The sequence below is a fragment of the Bidens hawaiensis genome, unplaced genomic scaffold (genome assembly GCF_021521415.1).
Source record: "Bidens hawaiensis isolate Kalapana, Puna unplaced genomic scaffold, B.hawaiensis_p1.1 tig00030839_1, whole genome shotgun sequence".
NCBI lineage: Eukaryota > Viridiplantae > Streptophyta > Magnoliopsida > Asterales > Asteraceae > Bidens > Bidens hawaiensis.
The window spans coordinates 196151-207612 of NW_027495169.1; the positions used below are offsets into that span (position 1 = coordinate 196151).

Genomic DNA, 11462 nt, shown 5'->3' on the forward strand with positions numbered 1-11462 from the left:
TGGCGTGTTTGAATCCAAAAAATCAGAATCGTTTTTCCGGTGGGTTGTATGAATTCTGGCAAGGCTCCGCAGGCTATCAATTTGAACGCCGTTTGAGGTAATAAATGTATCATTCAACTCGTTTTTATCAACCAAATAAAATCCCTAAGATTTAATTGCAATCTGTAATAAACTAACATGAATTTTGGGTTCGAATTGGAGTATGTTTCTAGAGTTATAATGAAAAACCCCACCGTTGGACCAGAATTTCATCGTGAAGCATGGTGATGACAGATTAGCGGCAACAGTGGTGGCCGCGAATGGTGGTGGCCGGTGTATATGAAGACGTTAGTCCATGAGAGAGAGAGAGAGAGAGAATGAAGATATTGTGCCATGTAAGCTGCCACATAAGCAATATTTTGACAGCTATGCTTGCCAACTCAGCAACAAACTAACGGAGTTAGTCATTCGTTAGTCGCGGACTGTTAAAATCAAATACTCTTTTAGTTGGGACCGCCACCAGCGAAGTGCAAAGTTGGGCCTGTTATTTGCCAATAGAGCATACTTGAGAGTATTTAAAACCAATTTTCCTATAAAAAAGCTATACATATTTCTCTTTACTCCTGTTACATATATATTTTACACCAATTCAACGTGTTATTTGGTATATGCTACACCAATTCAATCGACAAATACTCTAGTTTTTAAAGCATATAGACAGAAATATTATATTTTGTCAAAGAAAATGATATGTTAGTGCAATAAAAAAAAGGAAACTAGATCACTTTTAAAGTCAATAATAACTTCATATTTGTATTAATTATAGGACTTTTGTCCATACAACAAAACATAATATTAAAGAAGAATTATAGTGCTTCTTATTACATAATTACTAAAGAATACACAAGTATAACCAACACAATCTGGGTTTTCCGGGTTAGAATTAGGGAAACCCGTTTCACCCCTCAAATTCATATAGTTTTATAACAACGACCCGACAAAAGAAAACCCGGCGGGCTGCTTCTATAAAAAGAGTAAGCACGCCGCTGCCTCTTTAAAAAACCCGAAACTCTAAACCCTGAAGCACAAACACACAATGTTACTTTGTTTCCTTTTTAGAATTGTAACCGGCTAGAGAAAGTTTGACCAAAACCCCAGTTTGCAGGAACGATATTATTGAACGTTCGAGTGACTCCATCGTTGGTTGTGACCATAAATGACATAGATTGACCATTTAGATACGAATTTGATTGCCAATTAGCTCCCCAATTTCTCGACATCGGCAACCATCCGGTTTTCGAGCCCTTAACCTTAACCGATTGAATCGCTCCAGCCCCACCAACATTGGTTATCAAAACAAGCTCAAAATAGTCTCGTCCGTTGATTGTGAATCTAACTCCACCGTGTTTCTTACATGGTACTCTGAAAAACCATCAAATCAAAAGTATTAGTTACTTATATAACAATCGGTTGAGTCTATTTAACAAGATAGCTAACCTTTGGTAAATAACGGGGACGATCCCACCGGCATAAATGCCAATTTTTTCCCAAGCAGGTTGGGCCATATCAAAATGTTGGAGCGGTGGGTTGCACCAACCACCCGCGTTGCTAGCCTGAGCGTAATTTGGTGGGCAGAAATTTGTGCCAGTGATCGTCACTGACACTCCTTTCTTGCACCACTTTGGGTCTGCTTTGTAGTCACATATAATCTTGTAGCATTGTCCACATGAGGCACCATCGTTGAAAAGAGCAGTACTCAATGCAGCAGTTCTCGTACCATAACCCGTAGAGTATAGTTACCGTACCCACAAGCTCCACCTACACAACACAACCTTAAAATCAGTAAAAAAAACAAAAGAAAAAACTAGTGGGTTGTTAGTTGTGCTATATGCATCAATGGTTGCACCCAAGTGGCAAACCAAATTGTGCAAGTTTCATGGGTTTGGTTTATAGTTTCTTGAAGTACAAGTACAACTAGAAAACAACTTTTCTAGTTTTTTGCTAAAATATTTTAAAAAATGTTCATCAAGTACAAGTAAAACTTGTATAATGCAAAATGTCAATAATATCTTCAACTTTAGCTTGATAAAAACTTACCCATTGTTCCCGATGCATCGCTCCCTCCATAAAAGGTTGCATGAGCTCTATACCATTTCGAAGCAGTAAAAGCATCGGCATGAACGAAAAGATAACCGACAAAAGATAGCAAAAGAAGAACACAATTTTTTGCCATTTTTTTGATGATCTTGAAGGGAGATTGATTAATGAAATGAGTTGGGAAGATGGTTATGAAGATTAGAGGATGAGGTACTTAAATAAGGACCAACCCACCACCATCACATGTAACTCTGCAAGTAGAGAATGCATAGAGGGATTTAATTAATATTATTTATTGAATTTTATATACAAATATAATTAAAAATATCCTTGCACAAGGGTGAAGAAATTCTGAATCTGATGCAATCATTCGCACGTTCTATCTAACCATTTGCCTACATAGCATTCACATGGCTTACCCATTAGAAGAGCCGTGAATGGATCAAACCGAGTAGCTAATTGCTTCCATCATGTTGTTAACATTAAAATGGAAACATTTTTTTTGTTGATTTGACATAAAGTTTTAAAAAATATATTTTTCTTGTAACTTTGAACGGTGGCAAAACAAGAAATAGTAGATACTCACATTAGTAGCATTAATTTTGTTTCATCTGGAAATGGAAAGTGATTGCAATCTTGATGGGACAAAAGGAATATTATCATTATTAATATCACCTTCAATCACCAACTTTTTGATGGCACTCACAAACCAATCTACATTCTAATCTCAACTACGCTAGGGTCCGGTTGATATAGGGTAAATGAACAAACGATGGAATGAAATAAACAAGATAATGGAATGATTAAGGAAATGAAATGGATCATTATCATCTCATTTTCTTATTTGGTTAAGACTTTATGTTGTATGTTAAGGACGAAAAGACGCAATAATGGAATACATATGACAAAAATACTAAGTAAAAAAAACGGTAATGTCGGCGGCGATGGTGATGGCTAAGGCGGTGATGCTGGTAGTGGTGGCGGTGGCGATGGTGGTGGTGGCCAGGTGGTGGCGATGGTTGTGGTGGCCAAGCGGTGGTGGCGAGGGTGGTGGCGGTGGTCACGTAGTGGTGGAGGTGGTGGTGATCAGGTGGAGACGACCACGGTGGTGCGGTCAGGTGGTGGTGTCGAGAAAGTAAAATGAAAGATGATACAAAATGAAAAATAAAGGCAGGGGGTGCAAAGTAGGTAGGTATGATGTGTTTGAAGGTAATGTAATTCATTGTGTAGGTAATTCTGTTTCATTGATCAACCAAATGTATTTTTTTTTCAAATGTTTTTTTTCTCATTCTCACAATGCTCCATTAATATGTTGTATGTTATTCATGTGTATCAAACGCTACCTAAGAGAATAATCTACCCTCATGCTATGATTCTTGTCCCTAAAACCAAAACGTCTTTACCATTCAACCAAGTGACCAACATTAAAATGACACTTCAGTCACCAATTAATATTGTCCATTATTATTAAGAATTCTTACAGGGTCATTTAATTTATATCACCAAAACACTTTTAATGTAGTCCAAAAAGTTTTACCATTTAGACATTCTCTTCTTGTTCACCGTTGATGTAAGATTCAATTAAAGTGTCATAAATCATGATGTTATCAACTTAAGAAAAGATAAGTTTCACACATTTACCATATTCTGTTTAGTTGAGGCTATTTGAACCACCTCCATTTGAACGCACGGGCCAGTTGGTTGTATGACTAAACCAAACGTGGTGGTTGTACCGCATTTAACTTGCAATTTTTCAGATTATCACAATGATGGAAAATCCATAATCCAGCAGCATAATATAAGGCTAATGTTGTGTTGTTGCTTAATGAAGAAAATATGCATTAAAAACAAAGATTAAAAATGATAAATAAAATGGAGTCTCACATGGCTTTACTTTGACTTGTTGTGGATCTAAATTCTTATAAAGTTAAATAATATATACGTACTGCCATTATATTTTTTATACATTGATTTTATAATATGCCATTATTTCTTTGCAGAGTTTTTGGGGGAAGAAAACAAATTATACTTGGATTCAAGATCCCTCAAATATGACATAATGTTTCAGAAAATCCAGATTGTAAAGGTTTGGACATAGGCTTGCTTTTTGTAGATACCAGATTTGATCACATGTTTAACTTGATAACTTGAAAATAAAATCTTTGTCAAGAAATTCATGATTTTGAAGTATATATCAATTACATACATTATATGTAACTTCGTAAAATACATATATTTTTACATATATGTATTTCCGCAATCTACGTATTTTTATTTATTTATTTATTTTTGCTTTGGCTAAAATGAATATGAATGCAATAAAGCTTATAGAGGTTTATTATTAAAACTCATTTTTACGTGTAAAATATTAAATTTTTCATCATCATTATCATCATTATTTGTAGTTTTTGTATAAAAACACGTGCAAAAAACATTCTAATATAAAACACGTTTTTGAAAAATCAAATTTACGTTTTTTTGTAATATTTTTAACTTCTAGATGTGTTTATAGGTAAAACTTTAAAAAATTTATGTAAAAATCGAATTTTATATTAAAAACAATTTTTACATGTATGTATATAATAATTGGTAAGGCATATTTTTTCAAATTTTTTGTTGTGTATATGTTTGTATATATAAATCGGTAACGCATAAATAATCGATAAGTCGAAAATAAACATTGTGTGAACAAATAGGTGGTTCAAGTTAAATCACCGTCAAGAAAAACATTGAGTGTCCTTAGGCTGAGGGGTTTGGGGGGCGCGAGAGGGGGCGCGAGTGGGGGCGCCAGCCAATAATATTGTGACGTGTGGCAGAGAGAGAAAATTGATAAGATGGGTGTTGGTTGTGGTGCTCGCGCCCCGGGCCATGGTGTGGAGGGGCGCGAGAGGGGGCGCGAGCGGTTTTTTTTTTATTTTTTTTATAAATGTATTAAAAAAACGTATTATTAAAAAAACTCATAAATTATTTAAAAAAACACACATTAATTAAAAAAACACATAAATTATTTATGTAAATTGGTCATTTCACCATTTAATTAAAAACAAAACCTTTCAATTATTAAAAATTATTCTATTAAATTAAAACACCAACACCACTACCAATAATTTAATAATTAAAACCAATTTGTGTTCCACTTGTCTTCTCCGATGACAACCAAAACCAGAAAACCACCAACACTACTGCCACCAAGTTGCAACTCCGGCTCTATTTTTATGCATTTCACCATTTAATTATGCATCCCAAGCCTCCTTAAACTATTATTTTAACTGGATTCCCAAGCCCAACGGCTCTTCACGCATTCCCAAGCCCCCTTTACGCCTCTTCCCTCCCGCTACCCCTCTTGCGCCTGCGTTGTTTTTCGTGCTCGCGCCCCTCTCGCGCCCCTCTCGCGCCTCGGTGGTGTGGTGCTCGCGCCCCGGCTGGCCTCACGCGCCCTTTCTAACGCTCCACACCCCTCAGCCTTAAAAAAGTGTTGGATAACATGGGTAGGGAATTAAGTAGGCCTATCATTCATTCATCTCTTCTATCTACGATTTTGCTTCATGATTGATCTAGGATTGACTTCCTTAAATTTTAACAATAAAATATAATAGGTAGGTGTCGGTTCATATAATATAAATATAAATATAAATTTTTTCAATCTCTTATTTCCACGCAGTTCGAGAACCAATTAGTGTAGGAGGAAAATTTTCATAAGTTATAATATTATAACTAATTAACTTAATGAAAAATTATAAGAAGGTAAAATAAGGTATTCCAAACACCCCCTTAATCAGCTGGTTTTATTGAAACTGAAGATAGTAAGCTTAGGCTATCAAACATTTTATGCGATCGCAGATGTATGACAACGTCTTTTGTCATTGGGTTGCCTCGGGTAGCCGTGCTTTATTCGTTAGTCGTTTGAGAAAAGAATATAATTTCATCAACTTTTATCAATTTGATTATATAATTCATCGATAAGGATAAAATAATACTAATGTTAGTTATTTTGATATAATTAATATAAATCTAAGAAAAATGTTACTTTGAAGGTAAGGTATTTAATTAACAGAAAATTAATGCATTTATATTAAATAATTTTCAACCCTTAAAATAAGAAAGAGTACATATACGATGAGTTTTCTTTGCTATCCGTATACTTCTCTGGCCATGTGTTCATCTCCTCTTCAATTAAAGGCTTAACAACGCTAATGGGTTGTTTGTTTGTACTTGAATGGAACCATTCAAATATAAACATCTGATTCATTCAGACTTCAGACTGTTTGGTTTCAAACAGAAAAATATCTGAATAGTTAAAATTAGGTCTGAATCATTCAGACTTGTTGTTGTTGCTGAATGAGACAAAGGCTCATTTAGACCTGACTCATTCAGATCTGAATGAATTAAATAGCCCCTGTCAAAACATCTTCATCAAAGTACATATTTATTAAACTTTTAAACGCAAACTGATTAATAAATTTCAAATGCTATTTTCAATGACAAAGATGGTTTTATGTACACGACCTTATTATTACTATTAATAACAAATTAATTGGTATTTTTTCTTATTTATAACAAAACTAGTATTTCTCCTGGCGCATGGTAAAACCTAAGCGTTGATACGGTAAGTCGACGTGAATTCGGTCGGTTTCGTTACGTGTGTTATAGTATCGAAACTAAGACAAAAATATTATAAAAATTGGGGTGAACCAATGGCGTGGCGTCGTCGGAAAAACTCGATCGTTGGTAAATCCCGATCGTTATCGATCTCGGGCGTTGAGGCGGTTGAGTCTACGAGAATTCAGTCGGTTTTCATCATGTTCGTTACGATAACGGAACTAAAAAACAAAAATAACATTTGGTCGGTTTTCATTACGTACTGGAACTAAAACAAAACTCAGTGAGTCTACTTAAATTCGGTCGGTTAACGTCGCGTTTGAGACGATACCGTAACTAAAACAAAGTAATGAAAAAAAAAGAACAAAAACAAAATTAACATTCGGTAGGTATTCGTTACGTTTTCATTGTGGGCCGAAACTAAAAGAACAAAAAAAAATCCAACCAATAGGGTGCCACAAAGTGGCCCAATCACGGGCTTGCGGCACCAAAGTTGACATTTACTTCTATTAGATAACGACACGTATAGCTAGGCAATGGATTAATGGCCAGGTATGTGACGAGTTTTGGTAATCACATAATCGATTATAAAATTATGTCCAACACTCGTTACAAATTGCTTATGGGGTCAACAGAAGACACACGACTACCACGCAGACATGATTATAGTCTTATGCACGATTGTTTAGTGTTTTCGTCTAAACTTCATCACTGCATACGTGGAAAGAGTTTAGGATTATATAGTATATTAATACATTAGGTTTGAATAAGGGTCAATGTGTTCAAGTAATCAAACAGGTATCACCTACCATTATACGCGTATGAAATCTAAAAAACCTAATTAAAACTCATTATAGACATTATCTCATACATCAATCTAAATTATCAACACTAATGAGTGTAGAGCAAAATGGTAGGTTCACTTTTGGTACATACCCATGGGTTAAACGTTAATAATTGAAAAATGATTTTCACACAAGTACCTAACTAATAATCATTCTGGTCTGACCTTTTACAGTAAATATAACCCTGAGGAGGCAGATGTACTAACCCAACAAATGAAAGGTTGTTTTCATGTACTTAATAACATGTTGGAGGCTTCAAGTCCACCATGACATATTCTAGCACATGTTGCTTCCGTACAATTAGTTTAGTTGTGATGATATATGGCTCATGACCTATGAAAACAATTCTGGTTAATTGAACCTCAAGTCATGGGTCACGTTATATTATGCTAATCAAATTAAAACAAGTGCCAACCGAACATGGTATTTCTGTAATTTAAAGCTTCTTTAATGATGAGCCTTGACTTGAAACTTATGTACGTATTTGTTTTGATACCCAACAATCATGACTTCCTTTATAGAAACAAAAAACCCACAAATTGAGTGTTTTTTTTGTATTACTTTTTTTGTCTATTGAAGTTAAACAAGAAGTATACTAAAGTTGTACAATCCATAAATTGAGAATGTCATTATAAACTTGCTACATTAATATAAGTTTAATTATGTGAACACCATTCACGACCATTATGCTAGATGGTAGTCGTTGCCACTTACAACCGTTACCGTTCTGTCAGAAATAGTATCAAAATCTTATTACCAAACCACGACCGTTTATCCAAAAAACATTGTTACAAGAAAGCAAAGAATACAAACAGAAAACAAGACGAGAGAACAAGAACGGGCTTTTGATACAGAAATTTATAATCAGAATTACAAAGAACAAACCAAATCATTGATACCAACAAAACCCTAACTCAGATAAAGATGAAAGATCTCTCAAGTAGACAACCGAAGAAGAATCAGAATATAAAACTGAGCACCTGAAGATTGATAGTGACAAGTGAGATAACAATCATCTGATGTAGAGAAGTTTCTTGATGAGCATAAGAGATGAAAACTGGATGTGCAACAACTCCATTAACAAACCACACCTAATTGAGATGACAGGCGATGATATATACTTTCAAGTCATGGGCCTTGAGCCCAATATGTCTTCAGTCGCATTTTGCCCACAATCATACACGTCTTGGCTCATATCCAAAGTCCTCAAAATATAACATGAAACAACCAAAGAAAATATATTTCAACAATTAGAGAAGATATTATAATATATGTTTGATATTGAATTGAGATATATACATATATTTCAACATCCCCCACAATTCAATAATCAAGCATAGCATAACATGTTCTTATGATAATTTCAACAAAAAATTGTAAGAGAAAAAAAAACATATTAGTTCAAACTTTCCAAACACATGCCAGATCATCAGAGATACCAGAAAACAACTTCAGATAACATAGAAAAGATGAATTACCATACTGCTCTATAACATCAATGCAGACATTAACAAATTATACAACAGAACATAGAAGCATACGAGAACCACCACACAACATGGTTACTTATTAAAGTTTTTCCCAAAAAAAAAAATTCTTTTCCTTTTCCATTTTAAAGAAAAACACCATTAAACAAACAACAATTTTTATCCATAAAAAACAGAGAATTTGGAAGTATGGATACTGATTTAACTCGAAAGTAAATAACACATCAAATATATATGTCTGAGAATCACTTCCCATACTCCAAGACAATTGGACTTATTATTAACAAATCACGCACAACCTGACCAACTAATCAACCTGATAAACTCTCCAATGTATAACACTTAAAAGTTGTTTTTTGTTTTAATTCCCAACCCAACTTTCAAGAAATGAAGACAAAAAAGACTTGTTTTAGAGAAAAATCAACATAGGAAGACAAGTTTAAAAAATAAACAAAAAAACAACTTGGCATTAAAAAAGGACTTACACATACACAATAACAACCAAGTACGATGGGCGGTTGCGAGAGACCTAAGCCCAGATGTGAGTCCATGTAATCCAGCTCCACAAGTTATTCCAAGTTAGCTTCAAGTCAAACGATCCAAGAACGACGCATACCTCACACAAAACAAGATAAAACACAATCTATTAAAACTTTTAATACTAGTAACTGTCTTACAACTTAGTTACTCCAGATCTTTTTTTTATTCAACAATGAATTTTAGATTCATCATGGACAAAAAATATAGACACCAAGAACCACATGGCATACCATAACATGCGGTAACCACTACATAAAAAACCAATCATACATATATTTCAAAAAATTATCACAGAAGTATATGAATGTATAACGGATATCATATACAAATCCGACCTAACACAAGACTTTCAAGACAAAGACATGCCACAAAAAACACAAACTTTCTGTAACACTACAGAAAGAGAAAAATCATAAGATTCCATAAGATTATCAGAAACATATCTGATAAGAAACCAAAAGCCACATAGCTTTAAAGAACTCAGAACCACATCTGAAGACAAAACATGTGAAGAACATAATGACTAATTTCTCTTGACCAAAAACTTTTACAACTTTACAAGAAGGCTACCAACTTGTAAAGGACATAAAGACTAGACTAATTTGACACAAGGAAAAACATTTACAACTTCACAACAAATAAAGCACAAGATTCCATAATACTATCATACACATATATGATAGAACAAAGGAGAAAGCATAAGATTCCATAATACTATCATACACATCAGACTATTATAGCCCAACTATCTTCTGATTGAACTTAAAACAACAAAATAACAAGATTTTGATATCAGAATCTAACAAAGGAGAAACCATACAAAAAAATGGTTAAATTTTTGAACCGCGTGGTTTCAAGAACAGAAAACATGTTGGATTTTATGGTCGTTTCGGGTCAAGTCTACGTGACCGACCCGAATGTGACCCAGACAGAGTTACACCGGGGGTAACGAGACAAAGGCCTACTTAAATAATAATTATGCCCGACACAATATATATTAGGTGGACTGGATGTTGATTAAAGGCTTTATTTGGTTAATTGGGCTTAAGCCCAAATTGGTTTAATTGTTAAACCCTAAATGTGTTATCTATAATACATAATATTATCTATTTATGACAACTTGAACAAACCCTAGCCTCTCTTTCACACTAGTCCAGCCGCCACCACCGCCGGCCGTTTTTCCGGCCACCGGAAAAACGCGCCGCCACCTTCTCCGGTCTTTTGACGTCACATACCACCATCTCAGCCTCCCATAGCTAACTGGTGCTTCTTGTCCGTCTATAACCGAGCTGCTATTGCTGTTTGTTGTTACCGGAGACCCTCCGGAAAACCGCTGCTGTTGTTTTCTGCTGCCGGAGACCCGCCGGAAAAACGTGGCAGCCACCTGACCACCGTTGCGAGCCACCGGACCACTGCTGCTTTGTGTTGTCTGCTGCCTATTGCCGGCGTTATACAACTCGCCGGAATCCGCCATCGCCGCCGCTAGCCGCCGCCGTTGCCGGATTTGCTTGGTGTTGTTGATTGTGTCATCTAGCTCATCTCGTTAGCCTTCGGTGTCTTCCCGGTTTGTGTATAACCGAGGTATATCGACAAACTATAAACTATGGTTGATTTGTTATCGTTTAATCGTGCTCGTATTGTTGTAATTGGATCCGGATTTTGGGTTTTCGGTTATGGTTCGTTTAAATCGTTTATCTTTCCGCTGCGTTTTTACAACTCGTTCATATCTTTGTTTATTAATATGGATTAATAACTATTGAAACGATATATTAACTAAAACGGGTTTAAAAGGTTTATCCGTTTTTCGTCTCGAACCACCGTTGAAACCCAACAGTGGTATCAGAGCCGCGGTTACAACGTACGAGTCGATCCCGGTTCGTTTAAAACCGGATCTACATCTTAAACTTTAAATCGT

At 35.2% G+C, this 11462-nt stretch overlaps 1 pseudogene across 1 annotated transcript; it reads right to left on the minus strand.

Annotated features, from left to right (window-relative positions):
* Positions 1-726: 726 nt before the first annotated feature.
* LOC143581253 (expansin-A11-like) lies at positions 727-2479 on the minus strand (annotated as a pseudogene). The gene is made up of 3 exons (XR_013143798.1): positions 2077-2479; positions 1477-1797; positions 727-1401 (listed from the first exon to the last, which is right to left on the minus strand). The product of XR_013143798.1 is annotated as an expansin-A11-like (transcript).
* Positions 2480-11462: the final 8983 nt, after the last annotated feature.